This window comes from Salmo salar, chromosome ssa13, assembly GCF_905237065.1.
Source record: "Salmo salar chromosome ssa13, Ssal_v3.1, whole genome shotgun sequence".
Lineage (NCBI taxonomy): Eukaryota > Metazoa > Chordata > Actinopteri > Salmoniformes > Salmonidae > Salmo > Salmo salar.
In genome coordinates, this window is record NC_059454.1 from 113,298,709 (window position 1) to 113,320,834 (window position 22,126).

Consider the following 22,126-nt stretch of genomic DNA (forward strand, 5'->3'; position numbering starts at 1 on the left):
GTAGCTGCATTTCGTTTCATTTTACCTGTTTATTATTGACATTCCTTTACATTTACGGTGCATTCAGAAATATTCAGACCCCTGGAATATTTCCACATTTTGTTACGCTACAGCCTTAATCTAAAATTGATTAAATACATTTTTCCCTCATCAATCTACACACAGCACCCCCGAAATGACAAAGCAAAACAGGTTTTTAGAAATGTTTGCTAATTTCTATATTGTTGTAAAATTTGAAATATTACATTCACATAAGTGTTCAGACCCTTTACTCAGTACTTTGTTGAAGCACCATTGGCAGTGATTATAGCCACGAGCCTTCTTGGGTATGGCGCTACAAGCTTGACACACCTGTATTTGGGGAGTTTCTCCCATTCTTCTCTGTAGATTCTCTCAAGCTCTGTCAGGTTGGAAGGGGAGCGTTGCTGCACAGCTATTTTCAGGTCTCTCCAGAGATGTTAGATCGGGTTCCGGGCTCTGGCTGGGCCACTCAAGGAGAATCAGAGACTTGTCCCGAAGCCACTCCTGTGTTGTCTTGGCTGTGTGCTTAGGGTCATTGTCCTGCTGGAAGGTGAACCTTCGCCCCAGTCTGCGGTCCTGAGCTCTTTGGACCAGGTTTTCATCAAGGACCTCTGTACATTGCTCTGTTTTTCTTTGCCTCAAACCTGACTAGTCTCCCAGTCCCTGCCGCTGAAAAACATACCCTCAGCATGATGCTGCCACCACCATGCTTCACCGTAGGGATGTGCCTGGTTTCCTCCAGACGTGACGCTTGGCATTCAGGCCAAAGAGTTCAATCTTAGTTTCATCAGACCAGAGAATCTTCTTTCTCATGGTCTGAGTGCCTTTTGCGAAACTCCAAGTGGGCTGTCATGTGCCTTTTACTGAGGAGTGGCTTCCGTCTGGCAACTCTACCATAAAGGCCTGATTGTTGGAGTGCCGCTGAGATGATTATTCTTTTGGAACGTTATCATCTCCACAGAGGAACTCTGGAGCTGTCAGAGTGGCCATCGGGTTCTTGGTCACTTTCCTGGCCATGGCCCCTCTCCCCCGAATATTCAGTTTAGCCGGGCGGACAGCTCTAGGAAGAGTCTTGGTGGTTTCAAAATTCTTCCATTTAAGAATGGAGGTCATTGTGTTCTTGGGGACCTTCTATGCTGCAGAATGTTTTTGTATCTTTCCCCATATCTGTGCATAGACACAATCCTGTCTCTGAGCTCTATGGACAATTATTTCGACCTCATTGCTTGGTTTTTGCTCTGACATGCACTGTCGACTGTGGGACCTTATATAGACAGGTGTGTGCCTTTCCAAATCATCTCCAATCAATTGAATTTACCACAGGTGGACTCCAATCAAGTTGTAGAAACATCTTAAGGATGATCAATGGAAACAGGATGGACCTGAGCTCAATTTTAAGTCTCATTGCAAAGGGTCTGAATATTTATGTAAATTCCATGGGTCTGAATATTTTCCTATGGCACTCTATACTTCTTCAGAAATTAACTATTTAAATTAGATGTGTTTATGTAGATGCTAACCATGGTGTGACATAAATCGCAGGTCTATTTAATTGGATAAAGTCTTTCAACATCTCCTCCTCTCTTTCTCTCCACCAACCCCAGAGACCCAGAGATCCAGAGACCTGAGGAGGACCAAGGAAATTCACTTTTCATATAGTCTGTCAGTGTAATTGGCTGCTTTGGCCCATGCTGCAGCAGTGCTGGTCTGAGAGTCTAACACGAGACTGATGCTGTTAAAGAGTTGTCTCTCTGTCACCTCCTCTGCCTCTCTCACCTCCTCTCCTTCTCTCACCTCTTCTCCTCTCCCTGACAGCCAAATTATCTTTAATGAGCTTTTAGAAAGCTCTTCTTCCAGGGAAAATGACTTGATTCAGCATGAAATAGTACATCCAGCTAGTTTACCCCAAATGGAACCCTATTGGCCCGAGGCCTTGGTCAAAAGAAGTGAACTATAGTAAATAGGGAGCCATTTAGGATGTGCACAGAGACTCCCCCCTCCACCCTGCTGGCCTCAGGCCTTCCCCTACCATCCTGACCACCGCTAACCTGCCTCAGCCTGGCTCTGTTTCTCTGTGTGTTCCTCTTCCACCCTGCTGGCCTTAGGCCTTCCCCTTACCATCCTGACCACCGCTAACCTGCCTCAGCCTGGCTCTGCTTTTCTCGTTTAATGCATCATATTTATTAGAATTCCCTGCTGAGATTAAGATTCAGGTTGTGAACAAAATAAAATAAAACGTTTTCGAGTTAAAAAACAAGATTTGTAATCTGGATACCGAATCAAGACTCAGAGATGATGCCTAGAATGAAAATAATGGATTTCTCCAACCACACCAACGTTTGTGCAAACCAAACTGTGCTGGAAAGACTGAGGTAAAAATAGAAATAAACGGAAGGCAGATTATTCTACAACAATTAAACGCCAGACCGTTAGAGACCTTAGACCAAAGTAAGGAGAGAAATAAATGAGGATAATAACAGCATGGTATAAAGACATGGTCTGCTGCTGGAGATCAGGCTCAGAGCCACATAGACTAATCAACCATCCTCCCATCTGCTAGAGGAAGACTGTGTGTGTGTGTGTCTGTGTGTGTGTGCGTGTGTGTGTGTGTGTCTGTGTGTGTGTGTGTCTGTGCGTGTGTGCGTGTGTGTGTGTGCTTGCGTGGGTGTGTGTGTGGGTGTGTGTGTGTGCATCAAATCAAATAAAGAAATAAATATAATTTGATTTTTACAACAGGTGTAGAAATTACCATGAAATGCTTAGTTACAAGCCCTTAACCAACAATGCAGTTCAATAAATAGTTAATAAAATATTGACTAAGTAAACTAAAGTAAAAAATAAAATACAAATCTAAAAATAACAGGAAAATTACATAACAATAACAAGGCTATATACAGGGGGTACCGGTACTGAGTTAATGTGTGGGGGTACAGGTTAGTTGAGGTATTTGTAAAATTGCATAGATAATAAACAGCAGCAGTGTAAAAACAAAGGTCAATGTAGATTTTCCGGGTGGCCATTTTATTATTTTATTCAGCAGTCTTATGGCTTGGGGGTAGAAGCTGTTGAGGAGCCTTTTGGTCCTAGACTTTGTTCTCTAGTACCGTTTGCCGTGCGGTAGCAGAGAGAACAATCTATGACTAGGGTGGCTGGAGTCTTACAAGTTTTTGGTCCTTCCTCTGACACCGCCTGGTTTAGAGGTGCTGGATGTCAGGAAGCTTGGCCCCAGTGATGTACTGGGCCGTACACACTACCCTCTGTAGCGCCTTCTGATCAGATGCCGAGCAGTTGCCACACCAGGCGGTGATGCAACTGGTCAGGATGCCCTCGATGGTGCAGCTGTAGAACTTTTTGAGGATCTGGGAACCAACGCCAAATCTTTTCAGTCACCTGAGGGGGATAAGGTTTTGTCGTGCCCTCTTCACAACTGAATGGTGTGTTTGGACCATGATAGTTTGTTGGTGATGTGGACACCAAGGAACTTGAAACTCTCTACCTGCTCAACTTCACTTTTCCTGTAGTCCACGATAAGTTCCTTACATTGAGGGAGATGTTGTTGTCCTGGCACCACACTGCCAGGTATCTGATTTGCTCCCTATAGGCTGTCTCATCTTTGTTGGTGATCAGGCCTGACCACTGTTGTGTCGTCAGCAAACTTAATGATGGTGTTGGAGTCGTGCTTGGCCATGCAGTCATGGGTGAACAGGGAGAACAGGAGGGGACTACCCTTATCACCTGGGGGCAGCCCCTCAGGAAGTCCAGGAGCAAGTGCAGAGGGTGGTGTTTAGTCCCAGGATCCTTAGCTTAGTGATGAGCTTTGTTGGTACACTATGGTGTTGAACACTGAGCTGTAGTCAATTAACAGCAGTCTTACATTGGTGTTCCTTTTGTCCAGGTGGGAAAGGGCAGTGTGGAGTGCAATAGAGATTGGAGTGTGATTCAGATTGCGTCATCTGTGGATCTATTGGGACGGTATCGGAATTGGAGTGGGTCTAGGGTTTCTGTAATGATGGTGATGATGTGAGCCATGACCAGCCTTTTAAAGCACTTCATGGCTACAGATGTGAGTGCTACGGTGCGGTAATCACTTAGGCAGGTTAGCTTCGCTTTCTTGGGCACAGGGACTATGGTGGTCTGTTTGAAACACGTAGGTATTACAGACTCGGTCATGGAGAGTGAATGTCAGTGAAGATTCTTGTGAGTTGGCCCGTTCATTGCTTGGAGTTCATGTCCTTGTGTTCTCATGCTTTACTGTTGCTTTCCTCGAAGCGGGCATACAAGGCATTTAGCTTTTCTGGTAGGCTCACGTCACTGGACAGCTCACGGCTGGATTTCCCTTTATAGTTCGTAATAGTTTTCAAGCCCTGCCACATCTGACGAATGTCAGAGCCGGTGTAGTATGATTCAATCTTAGTCCTGTATTGACGCTTTGCCTGTTTGATGGTTCGTCTTAGGATATAGCAGTGTTTATTATAAGTGTCCAGATTAGTGTCCCGCTCCTTGAGAGCGGCAGCTCTAGCCTTTAGTTCAGTGTGGGTATTGCCTGTAATCCATGGCTTCCAGTTGGGATATGTACATATGGTCACTCTGGGGACGACGTCGTCGATGCACTTATTGATGAAGCCGGTGACTGAGGTGGTGTACTCCTCAATGCCGTTGGATGAATCCCGGAAGATTTTCCGGTCTATGCTAGCAAGACAGTCCTGTGTCGTAGCATCTGCGTCATCTGACCACTTCCGTATTGAGCGAATCACTGGTACTTCCTGCTTTAGTTTTTGCTTGTGAGCAGGAATCATGAGGATAGAATTATGGTCAGATTTGCCAAATGGAGGGTAGGGGAGAGCTTTATACGCATCTCTGTGTGTGGAGTAAAGGTGCTCTTGAGTTTTTTCCCTCTGGTTGCACATGTGACATGCTGGTAGAAATGAGGTATAACAGATTTACGTTTTCCTGCATTAAAGTCCTCAGACACTCGGGGCGCCGCTTCTGTGTGTGCATTTTCTTGTTTGCTTACGGCCTTATACAGCTCTTTTAGTGCGGTCACTAATATTGATGAAAACTATCTTGATAGTCAGGCGAGCAATACCTCAAGACTTATTTAATATTAGACATTGCGCACCAGCAGTTATTGACAAATAGACACACACCCCGATCCCTTGTCTTACCAGACGTAGCTGCTGTGTCCTGCCGATGCACAGAGAAGCGAGCCAGCTCTATATTATCCATGTTGTCATTTAGCCATGTCTCGTGAAACATAAGATTTTACAGTTAACCCATTGGTAGGATTGTCTTAATCGTAGATCGTCCAGCTTGTTTTCCAATGATAGCACGTTGGTCAATAATACAGATTGTAGCGGTTGTTTACCTACTATTACACAGCACCCCCCCAATCTCTGGCCCTTGTATTTCCATATTTTCTTCACGCGAATGACAGGGATTTGGGCCTGGTTTCGGAGAAGCAGTATATCCTTCACGTCGGACTCATTAAAGAAAAAATCTTTGTCCAGTTCGAGGTGAGTAATCACTGTTCTTATGTCCAGAAGCTCTTTTCGGTCATAAGAGATGGTAGCAGCAACATTATGAGTAACAAACAACACAAATAAAAAGAAAACACAATTGGATAGGACCCCGTAAAACGCCAGCCATCCTCATCGGTGACATTATGCTTGTGTTGCATCAAAAACACATTGAGCTGAAGAGATTTTCATATCTCTGAACTAGCTACAGGTAAATAACTAGCTACCAGTAAATAACTAGCTAAAGGTAAACAACTAGCTACTAGCTACCAGTAAAGAACTAGCTACCAGTAAAGAACTAGCTACCGGTAAAGAACAAGCTATGGGTAAAGAACTAGCTACAGGAAAAATACTAGCTACCAGTAAAGAACTAGCTACCAGTAAAGAACTAGCTACCAGTAAAGAACTAGCTACCAGTAAAGAACTAGCTACCAGTAAAGAACTAGCTACCGTTAAAGAACTAGCTACAGGAAAAGAACTAGCTACCGGTAAAGAACAAGCTACAGGTAAAGAACTAGCTATTGGTAAAGAACTAGCAACCAGTAAAGAACTAGCTACCGGTAAAGAACAAGCTACAGGTAAAGAACTAGCTATTGGAAAAGAACTAGCTACCGGTAAAGAACTAGCTACAGGAAAAGAACAAGCTACCGGTAAAGAACAAGCTACAGGTAAAGAACTAGCTACCGGTAAAGAACAAGCTACAGGTAAAGAACTAGCTATTGGAAAAGAACTAGCTACAGGTAAAGAGCTAGCTATTGGTAAAGAACTAGCTACCAGTAAATAACTAGCTCCCGGTAACTAGCAACTCTGTGTTGTTGTTTTTGTTGCACTGCTTCACTTTATCTTTGCCATCTCACAGTTGTAAATGAGAACTTGTTCTCAAATGTTCTCAAAATGAACTAGCTACATTTAAAGAACTAGCCATCAGTAAAGAACTAGCTAAAGGTAAAGACCTAGCAACAGGAAAATAACTAGCAACAGGTAAAGAGCTAGCTACAGATAAAGCTCTAGCTACAGGTGAAGAACTAGCTATCAGTAAATAACTAACTATCAGTAAAGAACTAGCTACAGGTAAAGAGCTGGCTACAGGTAAAGAACTAGCTATCAGTAAAGAACTAGCTATCAGTAAAGAACTAGCTATCAGTAAAGAGCTGGCTACAGGTAAAGAGCTGGCTACAGGTAAAGAGCTGGCTACAGGTAAAGAACTAGCTACAGATAAAGAAATAGCAACAGGTAAAGAAATAGCTACCGGTAAAGAGCTAGCTACAGTTAAAGTACTAGCAATCAGTAAAGATCTAGCAACAGGTAAAGAACAAGCTACAGGTAAAGAACTAGCTACAGGTAAAGAATTAACAACCAGTACATAACAACCTACCGGTAAAGAACTAGCTACATGTAAAGAACTAGCTACAGATAAATAACTAGCAACAGGTAAAGAACTAGCTACAGGTAAAGAACTAGCTATTGGTAAAGAACTAGCTACAAATAAATAACTAGCAACAGGTAAAGAAATAGCTACCGGTAAAGAGCTAGCTACAGTTAAAGTACTAGCAAACAGTAAAGATCTAGCAACAGGTAAAGACCTAGCTATTGTTAAAGAACTACCAATTTGAAAAAAAATAACTGCCGGCAAAGAACTAGCAACAGGTAAAGAGCTAGCTACAGGTGAAGAACAAGCTACGGGTATAGAACTTGCTACGGGTAAAAAACTTGCTGCTTGTAAGTAAAAGCTATGGGAAAAAAGAACAAGATACCGGTAAATAAAAACCAACCAGAAAATAACTATCTACAGGTAAATAACTAGCTACCGGTAAATAACTAGCTACAGGTAAATAACTAGCTACCGGTAAATAACTAGCTACCGGTAAAGAAGTAGCTACCAGTAAATAGCTAGCTGTGGGTAAAGTACTGGCTGCGGGTAAAGAACTGGCTGCGGGTAAAGAACTGGCTGCGGGTAAAGAACTGGCTGCGGGTAAAGAACTGGCTGTGGGTAAGGAACTGGCTGTGGGTAAAGAACTGGCTGTGGGTAAAGAACTGGCTGCGGGTAAAGAACTGGCTGTGGGTAAGGAACTGGCTGTGGGTAAAGAACTGGCTGTGGGTAAAGAACAGGCTGTGGGTAAAGAACTGGCTGTGGGTAAAGAACTGGCTGTGGGTAAAGTACTGGCTGTGGGTAAGGAACTGGCTGTCAGTAAGGAACTAACTACAGATAAATGCCTAACTACCGGTAAGTTACTAGCTACTGGCAAATAACTAGCTACAGTTAAAAAACTAGCTACAGGTAAAGAACGTGTGAAGATATAACAGAATAAATAACGTTTAAATCCAAACTTAGAGGACTGTGTTCTAGGATTGTTTTACTTTACACCAGATAACTCTCTGTTTCTCTGTTTCAGTCAAACCAACACACACCAAAGACTGAGGAAGACCAAGTAAACAGAGAAAAGGTCATTTTATTTTAGGAAAATATTTGCATATTAGTCAGTAAAACAGGACCTGCTTGGTCACTGTTCAAAGTTAGTAAAATAATGAGCAGATACCAAAGCCTCTGCTTGACTTGTAGAGACATAACACAATCTGTCATAATCAGATACCAAGACTCTCCTTGACTTTTAGAGACATACAACAACCTGTTATCATCAGATAATATGAAAGACAAGCACACACATATTTCATAGTTTTCCACGCCAATTAAAATAGAAAACAGTTCATTTTTGGTGGTGTATCAGTAACCTGCAGGGGGACGATGTGACTCAAGCCTCTCACTAGAAGGTATTGGAGAAAATCATGTGGACACAGACACACACACACACACACACACACACACACACACACACACACACACACACACACACACACACACACACACACACACACACACACACACACAGAGAGAGAGCGACATGCAGTACCAGTCAAAAGTTTGGACACACCTACTCATTCAAGGTTTTTTTTTATTTTTACTATTTTCTACATTGTAGAATAATAGTGAAGACATCAAAACTATAAAATAACACATCATTTGGAATCATGTAGTAACCAAAGTGTCAAACAAATCAAAATATATTATAGATTCTTCAAAGTAGCCACCCTTTGCCTTGATGACAGCTTTGCACGCTCTTGGCATTCTCTCAACCAGCTTCATGAGGAATGCTTTTCCAACAGTCACTTGTTGGTTGCATTTCCTTCACTCCGTGGTCCAACTCATCCAAAACCATCTCAATTGGGTTGAGGTCAGGTGATTGTGGAGACCAGGTCATCTGATGCAGCACTCCATCACTCTCCGTGGTCAAATAGCCCTTACACAGCCTGGAGGTGTTTTGGGTCATTGTTCTGTTGAAAAACAAATGATAGTCCCACTAAGCCCAAACCAGATGGGATGTCGTATCACTGCAGAATGCTGTGGTAGCCATGCTGGTTAAGTGTGCCTTGAATTCTAAATAAATCACTGACAGTGTCACCAGCAAAGCACCCCCACACCATCAAACCTCCTCCTCCATGCTTCACGGTGGGAACCACACATGCAGAGATCATCCATTCACCTACTCTGCATCTCACAAAGACATGGTGGTTGGAACCAAAAATCTCCAATTTGGACTCATCAGACCAAAGGACAGATTTCCACTAGTCTAATGTACATCGCTCATGTTTCTTGCCCCAATCACGTCTCTTCTTCTTGGTCCTTTGCAGCAATTTGACCATGAAGACCTGATTCACGCAGTCTCCTCTGAACAGTTGATGCTGACATGTGCCTGTTAATGCAATTTCTGAGGCTGGTAACTGTAATAAACTTAACCTCTGCAGCAGAGGTAACTCTGGGTCTTCCTTTCCTGTGGCGGTCCTCATGAGAGCCAGTTTCATCATAGCGCTTGATGGTTTTTGCGACTGCACTTTGCTTATTTGAGCTGTTTTTGCCATAATATGGACTTAGTATTTTACCAAATTGGGCTATCTTCTGTACACCACCCCTACCTTGTCACAACACAACGGATTGATTTGTTTAACACTTTTTTTGTTACTAAATGATTCCATATGTGTTATTTAATAGTTTTACATTTACATTTACGTCATTTAGCAGACGCTCTTATCCAGAGCGACTTACAGTAGTGAATGCATACATTTCATACAATTTCATACATTTCATACATTTTTTATCTGTGCTGGCCCCCCGTGGGAAACGAACCCACAACCCTGGTGTTGCAAACACCATGCTCTACCAACTGAGCTACAGGGTTTTGATGTCTTCACTGTTATTCTATAATGTAGAAAATAGTAAAAATAAAGAAAAACCCTGGAATGAGTAGGTGTGTCCAAAACTTTTGACTGGTAGTGTAGACACTCTGCCATGTGGACTTAATAGCTATACGAGGATGGGCTCACGGAAACGTCTGGAAACAGAGTCAAAGACTATATAGAGCAGCGGGGTTTATTTCACAGTTTACAGTAAACAACTCAGTGTTGCACAACACAAGACTCTTCAGTGACCATTTGAGATGAAGCACACAGAAAGGACTCAGGCCGTGGCAAGTACTTTTCAGACTGAGCTAAATGTGACAAACTAGCAAAGCAGGCAATTAACATTTTGAATTTTAATATTACATTTTGCCTCCTTGGCTAGAGAACTTTATGCAGCCGGTAGAAACTGTGATCTATTAGCTTGAGTCTGTGTCATGTCGACTATCACAAAGTAAGAGCTATTGTCCCCCAATCTCTGCCCGGGTCCCCCAATCTCTGCCCGGGTCCCCCAATCTCTGCCCGGGTCCCCCAATCTCTGCACGGGTCCCCCAATCCCTGCACGGGTCCCCCAATCTCTGCCCAGGTCCCCCAATCTCTGCCCGGGTTCCCCAATCTCTGCACAGGTCCCCCAATCTCTGCACGGGTCCCCCAATCTCTCCCCGGGTCCCCCAATCTCTGCCCGGGTCCCCCAATCTCTGCCCGGGTCCCCCAATCTCTGCCCGGGTCCCCCAATCTCTGCACGGGTTCCCCAATCTCTGGTCGACTCGGGCACGCGCCTAAGCCCATAGTACTCTGATCGGCCACTTGCCAAAAGCGATAATGTGTTTCAGCCAGAGGCTGCCTCGATATCGTTCAGCTTTTTCCCGGGCTCTGAGAGCCTATGGGAGCCGTAGGAAGTGTCACGTTAGAGCAAAGATCCTCAGTCTTCAATAAAAAGAGCCAAGATGAAACACAACTTGTCAGACAGGCCACTTCCTGCATGGAATCTTCTCAGGTTTTGGCCTGCCATTTGAGTTATGTTATACTCACAGACACCATTCAAACAGTTTTAGAAACTTTAGGGTGTTTTCTATCCAAAGCCAATAATTATATGCATATTCTAGTTACTGGGCAGGAGTAGTAACCAGATTAAATCGGGTACGTTTTTTATCCGGCCGTGTCAATACTGCCCCCTAGCCCTTACAGGTTAAAGTCACCCAGAATTGTGAGGGGTGAGCCATCCTCAGGAAAGGAACTTATCAAGGCGTCAAGCTCATTCATGAACTCTCCAAGCGAACCTGGAGGGCGATAAATGATAAGGATGTTAAGCTTGAATGGGCTAGTGACTGTGACAGCATGGAATTCAAAGGAGGAGATAGACAGATGGGTCAGGGGAGAAAGAGAGAATGTCCACTTGGGAGAGATGAGGATTTCAGTGCCACCACCCCGCTGACCAGATGCTCTCTGGGTATGCGAGAACACGTGGTCAGACGAGGAGAGAGCAGTAGGAGTAGCAGTGTTTTCTGTGGTAATCCATGTTTCCGTCAGCGCCAAGAAGTCGAGGGACTGGAGGGTAGCATAGGCTGAGATGAACTCTGCCTTGTTGGCCGCAGACCGGCAGTTCCAGAGGCTGCCGGAGACCTGCAACTCCACGTGGGTTGTGCGCACTGGGACCACCCGGTTAGAGTGGCAGCGGCCATGCGGTGTGAAGCGTTTGTGTGGCCTGTGCAGAGAGGAGAGAACAGGGATAGACAGACACATAGTTGACAGGCTACAGGAGAGGCTACGCTAATGCAAAGGAGATTGGCATGAAAATTAACTAAACAACTGGGGAAGCGAGAGAGCAGGGCCTCCCTCACTAACCTTTCACTGAAACACTCAAATATAACTTTTCCAACATCCACTTTAGAAACTATAATTGATGTAAACTACAGTGGTTCAATGTTTCCTGGAATAGGCTCAAACTTTGTTTATTCAGCTAGATAACTTGGTACAGTATTCTTCCGTGAAACCCACCCAGTGCACCGTGTCCTATGACGCCGTAGCTAACTAGCATGCTAGCATCCAATAACACACGGTTAGCACCAATACTTGGTTACAACAAACTACCAATGGATCATTCGTGTCCGTGTCTAGTTCCTTTCATAACGCAGAAGTAATTAAACGTTGGCTAGCTAACACAAAGTCAGTTCTGCTAGCTACACAAGTGGACTACACAACTCGAAAGTTCAGAAAGTTAAGCTTACGTTGCAAAAAACCTTATTGACTTAAAATGGTTCAGTACTGCTGGCTGGTAGAGTTGGCTAGCTAGCAGTGGCTGCGTTTACCTTTATCTTTGATATATAGACAACTATGTAGCTAGCTAACATTACACTAATCAAATCATTCCGTTGTAATGTATTTAGTTTCTACAGTACTGCTAGTTGGTAAAGTTGGCTAGCTAGCAGTGGTTGTGGTGTTGACGCCGTTTGGAAAACGGCGCGAACGAACGAATACAACTGGCTAGCTAACCTTGTTAGTTTCTCAAAGTTAGTTTCTCAAAGCTACACCTACACCTTTAGCTACACCTTTATCCTTGATGCAAAGACAACTATGTAGCTAGCTAGCTAACATTACACTAATCAAATCGTTCCATTGTAATGTAATGAAATGAAATGCAATATTAGTACAGCACGACTACTCGCTCCAGCATCCGGTCCGGTAATGGAACTATTTGACTTTTTGTGTCTGGATTTACGCTCGTGCGTAATGCCTATGGATAGTGATCTGAACGCACGAACAAAACTGAGGTATTTGGACATAAATATGGAGTATTTCGAACAAAAATAACATTTCTTGTGGAAGTAGGAGTCCTGGGAGTGCATTCTGACGAAGATCAACAAAGGTAAGAGAATATTTATAATACTAATTCTGAGTTTAGTTGACCCCAGAACTTGGCGGGTATCTGTATAGCTTGCTTTGATGGCTGAGCTATGTACTCAGAATATTGAAAAATGTGCTTTCTCCGTAAAGCTATTTTAAAATCTGACACGGCGGTTGCATTAAGGAGAAGTATATCTATAATTTTATCAACGTGTATGATGAGTATTTTTGTAAATTGATATGCTCATTCACCGGTAGTTTTGGTGGGAATACATTTTCTGAATATCACGCGCCAATGTAAAATGGGGTTTTTGGATGTAAATATGAACTTTATCGAGCAAAACATACATGTATTGTGTAACATGAAGTCCTATGAGAGCCATCTGATGAAGATCATCAAAGGTTAGTGAATATTTTAGCTGTATTTTTGGTTTTTGTGATGCATGTCCTTGCTTGAAAAATGGCTGTGTGGTTTTCCTTGTTAAGTTTATGTCCTAACATAATCTAATTTTATGCTTTCGCCGTAAAGCCTTTTTGAAATCGAACAATGTGGTTAGATTAACGAGAAGTTTATCTTTAAAATGGTTTAAAATAGTTGATTGTTTGAGAAAATGAAATTATGAGATTTTTGCTGTTTTGTATTTCGCGCCATGCTATTTCACTGGCTGTTGAATAGTGGGTCCCGCAAGTGGGTGTCCCACATACCCCAGAGAAGTTAATCACCTAATGACATTGAGAGGGAGAGGGAAAAAGAGAGAGAGCGAGAGAGGGGTAGAGAGAGAGAGTGTGGGAGAGAAAGGAAGAGTGGGAGAGGGAGGGAGATACAGTGAGAGAGAAAGAGAGGGAGGGAGATACAGAGAGAGAGAGAGGGAGGGAGAGGGAGGGAGATACATAGAGAGAGAGAGAGAGAGAGAGAGAAAGAGAGAGTGAGGGAGGGAGATACATAGAGAGAGAAAGAGAGAGAGAGGGAGAGGGAGGGAGATACAGAGAGAGGGAGAGGGTGATACAGAGGGAGAGAGAGAGAGGGAGGGAGATACATAGAGAGAGAAAGAGAGGGAGGGAGAGGGAGGGAGGGAGATACATAGAGAGAGAGAGAGAGAGAGAGAGAGAGAGAGAGAGAGAGAGAAGGAGATACATAGAGAGAGAAAGAGAGAGAGGGAGAGGGAGGGAGATACAGAGAGAGGGAGAGGGAGATACAGAGGGAGAGAGAGAGAGAGAGGGAGGGAGATACATAGAGAGAGAAAGAGAGAGAGGGAGAGGGAGGGAGATACATAGAGAGAGAGAGAGAGAGAGAGAGAGAGAGAGAGAGAGAGGGAGAGGGAGGGGGGTAGAGAGAGAGAGTGTGGGAGAGAAAGGAAGAGTGGGAGAGGGAGGGAGATACAGTGAGAGAGAAAGAGAGGGAGGGAGGGAGATAGAGAGGGAGAGAGAGAGGGAGGGAGAGGGAGGGAGATACATAGAGAGAGAGAGAGAGAGAGAGAGAGAGGGAGATACATAGAGAGAGAAAGAGAGAGGGAGAGAGGGAGATACAGAGAGAGGGAGAGGGAGATACAGAGGGAGAGAGAGAGAGAGAGGGAGGGAGATACATAGAGAGAGAAAGAGAGGGAGGGAGAGGGAGATAGATACATGAAGAGAGAGAGAGAGAGAGAGAGAGAGAGAGAGAGAGGGAGAGGGAGATACATGGAGAGAGAGAGGGAGGGAGAAGGAGGGATATACATATAGAGAGAAAGAGAGAAAGAGGGAGAGGAGGGGAGATACATAGAGATAGAGAAAGAGAGGGAGGGAGATAGAGAGAGAGAGAGAGAGAGAGAGAGAGAGAGAGAGAGAGATAGAAGGAGAGAGAGAGAGAAAGAGAGAGAGGGAGAGGGAGGGAGATAGATAGAGAGAGGGAGAAGGAGCTGAGTGAATTTATATCAAAGCATTCTACCTTACTAACAAGGAGGCTTTCTTAAGGATCCTCACTTGTCTGTCTGTCTGTCTGTCTGTCTGTCTGTCTGTCTGTCTGTCTGTCTGTCTGTCCGTCTGTCCGTCTGTCCGTCTGTCCGTCTGTCCGTCTGACATTGAGCCAGATAGAGCTGTCCAAGTTTCCCTGCTGCCTGCCTCTCTGCCTCGTAGGGCCCAGGATACCACTTCACACCTCCACACAGAGTGGGCAGCCAGGCATATACACACACACTCCATAAATATTTACCAGACAAACAGCTGTCATTTCTCTCTCTCTGTTAATATAAATTCCTTTGGTCGATGGAGAAATGGAGGAGAGAAGGAGATGGAGGAGAGGAGGGAAATGAGGAAAGATGGAGAGAAGGAGAGGAAAGAAAAGATAGATGAGAGGAGAGGAGAGGAGAGGAGAGGAGAGGAGAGGAGAGGAGAGGAGAGGAGAGGAGAGGAGAGGAGAGGAGAGGAGAGGAGAGGAGAGGAGAGGAGAGGAGAGGAGATGACATGTCTGATAAGCACATTTCATACTGGAGGATTTCAACGCGTTTACTTAGCGGGATTGTTTTCTTAAGGAAGAAGGGAAGTGTGATGGTGTGATGGTGTGATGTCACACCAATGCTGTGTTTCTGTGATGAAATACATAAAATTAGCGATGGCATCATTTTACATGACCAACACACTAATGCAATGTTTCTTCACTGTTCCTAAATGACAGATGTTTGGTTGGCTGTCTCTGAGTTAAATTATACAAAGGCAGAATATTTAGTGAAACAGCCACATTATTAGTGTCCTGATCAGGGGGTGTCCTGGTACATCAAGCTGTCTCACTACAGAAACAGGAGATAGACTAGTGTCCTGTCCAGGGGGTGTCCTGGTACATCAAGCTGTCTCACACTGCAGAAACAGGAGATAGACTAGCATCCTGTCCAGGGGGTGTCCTGGTACATCAAGCTGTCTCACTACAGAAACAGGAGATAGACTAGTGTCCTGTCCAGGGGGTGTCCTGTACATCAAGCTGTCTCACACTGCAGAAACAGGAGATAGACTAGTGTCCTGTCCAGGGGGTGTACTGGTACATCAAGCTGTCTCACACTGCAGAAACAGGAGATAGACTAGTGTCCTGTCCAGGGGGTGTCCTGTACATCAAGCTGTCTCACACTGCAGAAACAGGAGATAGACTAGTGTCCTGTCCAGGGGGTGTCCTGTACATCACGCTGTCTCAGGACGTTTTGACTCAGACAAGGCTTTCTTACAAATCACTACTTTCACTGCTCTCTCAACTCTCTGTCTCAATCTCTCCACAATGTCAATTCAATTTAAACGCTTTATTGGTAAACATAGGTTTACATTGCCAAAGCAAGTGAAATAGACAATACAAAATAAAAATTAATTTCTCTCCATATCTCTCTCTCTCTGACTGTAAACTACAATCTCCTCCCATATCTCTCTCTCTCTCTCTCTCTCTCTCTCTCTGACTGTAAACTATAACCTCCTCCCATATCTCTCTCTCTGGCTGTAAACTAAAACCTCCTCCTATCTCTCTCTCTCTCTCTCTCTCTCTCTGACTGTAAACTAAATCTCCTCCCATATCTCTCTCTCTGACTGTAACTATAACCTCATCCCATATCTCTATCTCTGACTGTAAACTAAAATCTCCTCCCGTATCTCTCTCTCTGACTGTAACTATAACCTCATCCCATATGAATCTGACTGTAAAATGTAATCTCTTCCCATATTTTTTTTAATTTAAATTTAAATTTAACCTTTATTCAACCAGTTAGGCTAGTTGAGAACAAGTTCTTATTTGCAACTGCGACCTGGCCAAGATAAAGCAAAGCAATTCGACACATACAACAACACAGACACATGGAATAAAAAAAACATACAGTCAATAATACAGTAGAACAAAAGAAAACAAAAAGTCTATATAAAGTGAGTGTAAATGAGGTAAGTTAAGGCAATAAATAGGCCATGGTGGCGAAGTAATTGCAATATAGCAATTAAACACTGGAATGGTAGATGTGCAGAAGATGAATGTGCAAGTAGAGATACTGGGGTGCAAAGGAGCAAGATAAATATATAAATACAGTATGGGGATGAGGTAGGTAGATAGATGGGCTATTTACAGATGAGCTATGTACAGGCGCAGTGATCTGTGAGCTGCTCTGACAGCTGGTGCTTAAAGCTAGTGAGGGAGATATGAGTCTCCAGCTTTAGAGATTTTTGCATTTCGTTCCAGTCATTGGCAGCAGAGAACTGGAAGGAAAGAAGGCCAAAGGAGGAATTGGCTTTGGGGGTGACCAGTGAGATATACCTGCTGGAGCGCGTGCTACAAGTGGGTGCTGCTATGGTGACCAGTGAGCTGAGATAAGGCGGGGCTTTACCTAGCAGAGACTTGTAGATAACTTGTAGCCAGTGGGTTTGGCGACGAGTATGAAGCGAGGGCCAACCAACAAGAGCGTGCAGGTCGCAATGGTGGGTAGTGTATGGGGCTTTGGTGACAAAACGGATGGCACTGTGATAGACTGCATCCAGTTTGTTGAGTAGAGTGTTGGAGGATATTTTATAGATGACATCACCGAAGTCGAGGATTGGTAGGATGGTCAGTTTTACGAGGGTATGTTTGGCAGCATGAGTGAAGGATGCTTTGTTGCGATATAGGAAGCCGATTCTAGATTTAATTTTGGATTGGAGATGCTTAATGTGAGTCTGGAAGGAGAGTTTACAGTCTAACCAGACACCTAGGTATTTGTAGTTGTCCACGTATTCTAAGTCAGAGCCGTCCAGAGTAGTGATGCTGGATGGGCGAGCAGGTGCGGGCAGTGATCGATTGAATAGCATGCATTTAGTTTTACCTGCGTTGAAGAGCAGTTGGAGGCCACGGAAGGAGAGTTGTATGGCATTGAAGCTCATCTGGAGGTTAGTTAACACAGTGTCCAAAGAGGGGCCAGAAGTATACAGAATGGTGTCATCTGCGTAGAGGTGGATCAGAGACTCACCAGCAGCAAGAGCGACATCACTGATGTATACAGAGAAGAGAGTCGGCCCAAGAATTGAACCCTGTGGCACTCCCATAGAGACTGCCAGAGGTCCGGACAACAGGCCCTCCGATTTGACACACTGAACTCTATCAGAGAAGTAGTTGTAAACCAGAAGAGGCAGTCATTTGAGAAACCAAGGCTGTTGAGTCTGCCGATAAGAATGTGGTGATTGACAGAGTTGAAAGCCTTGGCCAGGTCAATGAATACGGCTGCACAGTAATGTCTCTTATCAATGGCGGTTATGATGTCGTTTAGGACCTTGAGTGTGGCTGAGGTGCACCCGTGACCAGCTCTAGAAGGTACGGTGGGATTCGAAATGGTCGGTAATCTGTTTGTTAACTTGGCTTTCGAAGACCTTAGAAAGACAGGGTAGGATAGATATAGGTCTGTAGCAGTTTGGGTCTAGAGTGTCACCCCCTTTGAAGAGGGGGATGACCGCAGCAGCTTTCCAATCTTTAGGGATCTCAGACAATACGAAAGAGGTTGAGCAGGCTAGTAATAGGGGTTGCAACAATTTCAGCAGATCATTTTTAAAAGAGAGGGTCCAGATTGTCTAGCCCGGCTGATTTGTAGGGGTCCAGATTTTGCATCTCTTTCAGAACATCAGCTATCTGGATTTGGGTGAAGGAGAAATGGTGGGGGCTTTGGCGGATTGCTGTGGAGGGTGCCGGGCAGTTGACCGGGGTAGGGGTAGCAGGTGGAAAGCATGGCCAGACGTAGAGAAATGCTTATTGAAATTCTCAATTATAGTGGATTTATCGGTGGTAACAGTGTTTCCCATCCTCAGAGCAATGGGCAGCTGGGAGGAGGTGCTCTTATTCTCCATGGACTTTACAGTGTCCCAGAACTTTTTTGAGTTAGTACTACAGGATGCAAATTTCTGTTTGAAAAAGCTAGCCTTAGCTTTTCTAACTGCCTGTGTATATTGGTTCCTAACTTCCCTGAAAAGTTGCATATCACGGGGGCTGTTCGATGATAATGCAGTACACCACAGGATGTTTTTGTGCTGGTCAAGGGCAGACAGGTCTGGAGTGAACCATGGACTATATCTATTCCTAGTTCTACATTTTTTGAGTGGGGCATGCTAATTTAAGATGGTGACGAAGGCACTTTTAAAGAATAGCCAGGCATCATCTACTGACGGGATGAGGTCAATGTCATTCCAGGATACCCGGGCCAGGTCGATTAGAAAGGCCTGCTTGCAGAAGTGTTTTAGGGAGCGTTTGACAGTGATGAGGGGTGGTTGTTTGGTCGCAGACCCATTACGGATGCAGGCAATGAGGCAGTGATCGCTAAAATCTTGATTGAAAACAGCAGAGGTGTATTTGGAGGACGAGTTAGTTAGGATGACATCTATGAGGGGGCCCGTGTTTACGGATTTGGGGTTGTTCCTGGTAGGTTCATTGATAATTTGTGTGAGATTGAGGGCATCAAGCTTAGATTGTAGGATGGCCGGTGTGTTAAGCATGTCCCGGTTTAGGTCACCTAGTAGCACGAGCTCAGAAGATAGATGGAGGGCAATCAATTCACATATGGTATCGAGGGCACAGCTGGGGGCAGAGGGAGGTCTATAGCAAGCGGCAACAGTGAGAGACTTGTTTGTGGAAAGGTGAATTTTTAGAAGTAGAAGCTCGAATTGTTTGGGTACAGACTTGGATAGTAATACAGAACTCTGCAGGCTCTCTTTGCAGTAGATTGCAACACCGCCCCCTTTGGCAGTTCTATCTTGGCGGAAAATGTTATAATTAGCGATGGAGATTTCATGGTTTTTGGTGGTTTTCCTAAGTTAGGATTCAGACACGGCTAAGACATCCGGGTTGGCAGAGTGTGCTAAACCATTGAGTAAAACAAACTTAGGGAGTAGGCTTCTAATGTTAACATGCATGAAACCAAGGCTTTTACGGTTACAGAAGTCAACAAATGAGAGCACCTGGGGAGTAGGAGTGGAGCTAGGCACTGCAGGACCTGGATTAACCTCCACATCACCAGAGGAACAGAAGAGAAGTAGGATTAGGGTACGGCTAAAGGCTATAAGAACTGGTCGTCTAGCACGTTTGGAACAGAGAGTAAAAGGAGCAGGTTTCTGGGCACGATAGCATAGATTCAAGGCATAATGTACAGACAAAGGTAAGGTAGGATGTGAGTACATTGGATGTAAGTGGACCTATGGGTCCACTTATTGGTTGGGCTGACTGGGGACACGGCGATTCAGACATTTAGCAGGCCGATGCTAACAAGCTAACAGTTAGTAGGCCGGGGCTAAACAAGCTAGCAGTTAGCAGACCGGGTTAGCAGACCGGGGCTAGCAGTTAGCAGTTAGCAGACCGGGGCAGGCAAGCTAGCAGTTAGCAGACTGGGGCTAGCAAGTTAGCCTTTGGGGGACGTCGCGATGGGGGTAAGTCTGTTTTTGCCTCTTCGTGCGGTGACATCGATAGACCAGTCGTGGAATTAGTAGGGTTCCAAGTAGCTCTAGGTAGCTAGAAGGCCGGTTAGCAGAATGGGCCTTTAGCGGCCGTCGCGCCTGAGAGGGCCTGTTGGAATCCTCAGGCAGATTATGTCGGTATTCCAGTCGTAGAGGATCGGCGGGGTTCCGTGCCCCGTACCGGCTGTAGAAGGGGTCCGGATATTGTTGCCCAGGAGTGTAGCTCTCTCTCTGACTGCAAACTATAACCTCCTCCCATATCTCTCAGACGGTAAACTATAAAATCATACCATATCTCTGACTGTAAACTATAAGCTTCTCCCATATCTCTCTCTCTGACTGTAAACTATAACCTTCCCTATTTCTCTCAGACTGTAAACTATACTCTCCTCCCATTTCTCTCTCTGACTGTAAACTATAACCTTCCCTATTTCTCTCAGACTGTAAACTATACTCTCCTCCCATTTCTCTCTCTGACTGTAAACTATAAGCTTCTCCCATATCTCTCTCTCAGATTGTAAACTATAATCTCCTCCCGTATCTCTCTTTGAATGCAAACTATAACCTTTTCCCATATCTCTCTCTAGACTGTAAACTATAACCTTTTCCCATATCTCTCTCTCAGACTGTAAACTATAACCTTCTCCGATATCTCTCTCAGACTGTAAACTATAACCTTCTCCGATATCTCTCTCAGACTGTAAACTATAACCTTCTCCGATATCTCTCTCAGACTGTAAACTATAACCTTCTCCGATATCTCTCTCAGACTGTAAACTATAACCTTCTCCGATATCTCTCTCTCAGACTGTAAACTATAACCTTCTCCGATATCTCTCTCAGACTGTAAACTATAACCTTCTCCGATATCTCTCTCTGACTGTAAACTATAACCTTCTCCGATATCTCTCTCAGACTGTAAACTATAACCTTCTCCGATATCTCTCTCAGACTGTAAACTGTAACCTTCTCCGATATCTCTCTCTGACTGTAAACTATAACCTTCTCCGATATCTCTCTCAGACTGTAAACTGTAACCTTCTCCGATATCTCTCTAGCCAGATGCTATATAACCTCTCCATCCCTACTGCGTGTCGTAACAGAATCAATTAAGCTGATTAGGGGAGAGAAGCTCCGGTGTCCACCAAGACCAAAGTATTGGATTATATCAATTTAAACCTTAGAAGACTACATCTATTAGAGATGTCTTTTAATTTATAAAAATATATTGTGTTCATCCTAAACAGCACCATATTCCCCCCAGTGAGAGAAGATAGGATAAGGCGAGTGAGGATATTAGGGGCTTGTGATTGGTGAAACAAAACAAAATCACTCTCTCCCTAATGTGTCCTATAATGTACTACTCTTAAACATGGTCCTATGGTCTATGGTGTCCTATACAGTACTAACATAGTCCTATGGTCTATGGTGTTCTATACAGCACTAACATGGTCCTATGGTCTATGGTGTTCTATACAGTACTAACATAGTCCTATGGTCTATGGTGTTCTATACAGCACTAACATGGTCCTATGGTCTATGGTGTTCTATACAGTACTAACATAGTCCTATGGTCTATGGTGTTCTATACAGTACTAACATAGTCCTATGGTCTATGGTGTTCTATACAGCACTAACATAGTCCTATGGTCTATGGTGTTCTATACAGTACTAACATAGTCCTATGGTCTATGGTGTTCTATACAGCACTAACATAGTCCTATGGTCTATGGTGTTCTATACAGTACTAACATGGTCCTATGGTCTATGGTGTTCTATACAGCACTAACATAGTCCTATGGTCTATGGTGTTCTATACAGCACTAACATAGTCCTATGGTCTATGGTGTTCTATACAGTACTAACATGGTCCTATGGTCTATGGTGTTCTATACAGCACTAACATAGTCCTATGGTCTATGGTGTTCTATACAGCACTAACATAGTCCTATGGTCTATGGTGTTCTATACAGCACTAACATGGTCCTATGGTCTATGGTGTTCTATACAGTACTAACATAGTCCTATGGTCTATGGTGTTCTATACAGCACTAACATAGTCCTATGGTCTATGGTGTTCTATACAGTACTAACATGGTCCTATGGTCTATGGTGTT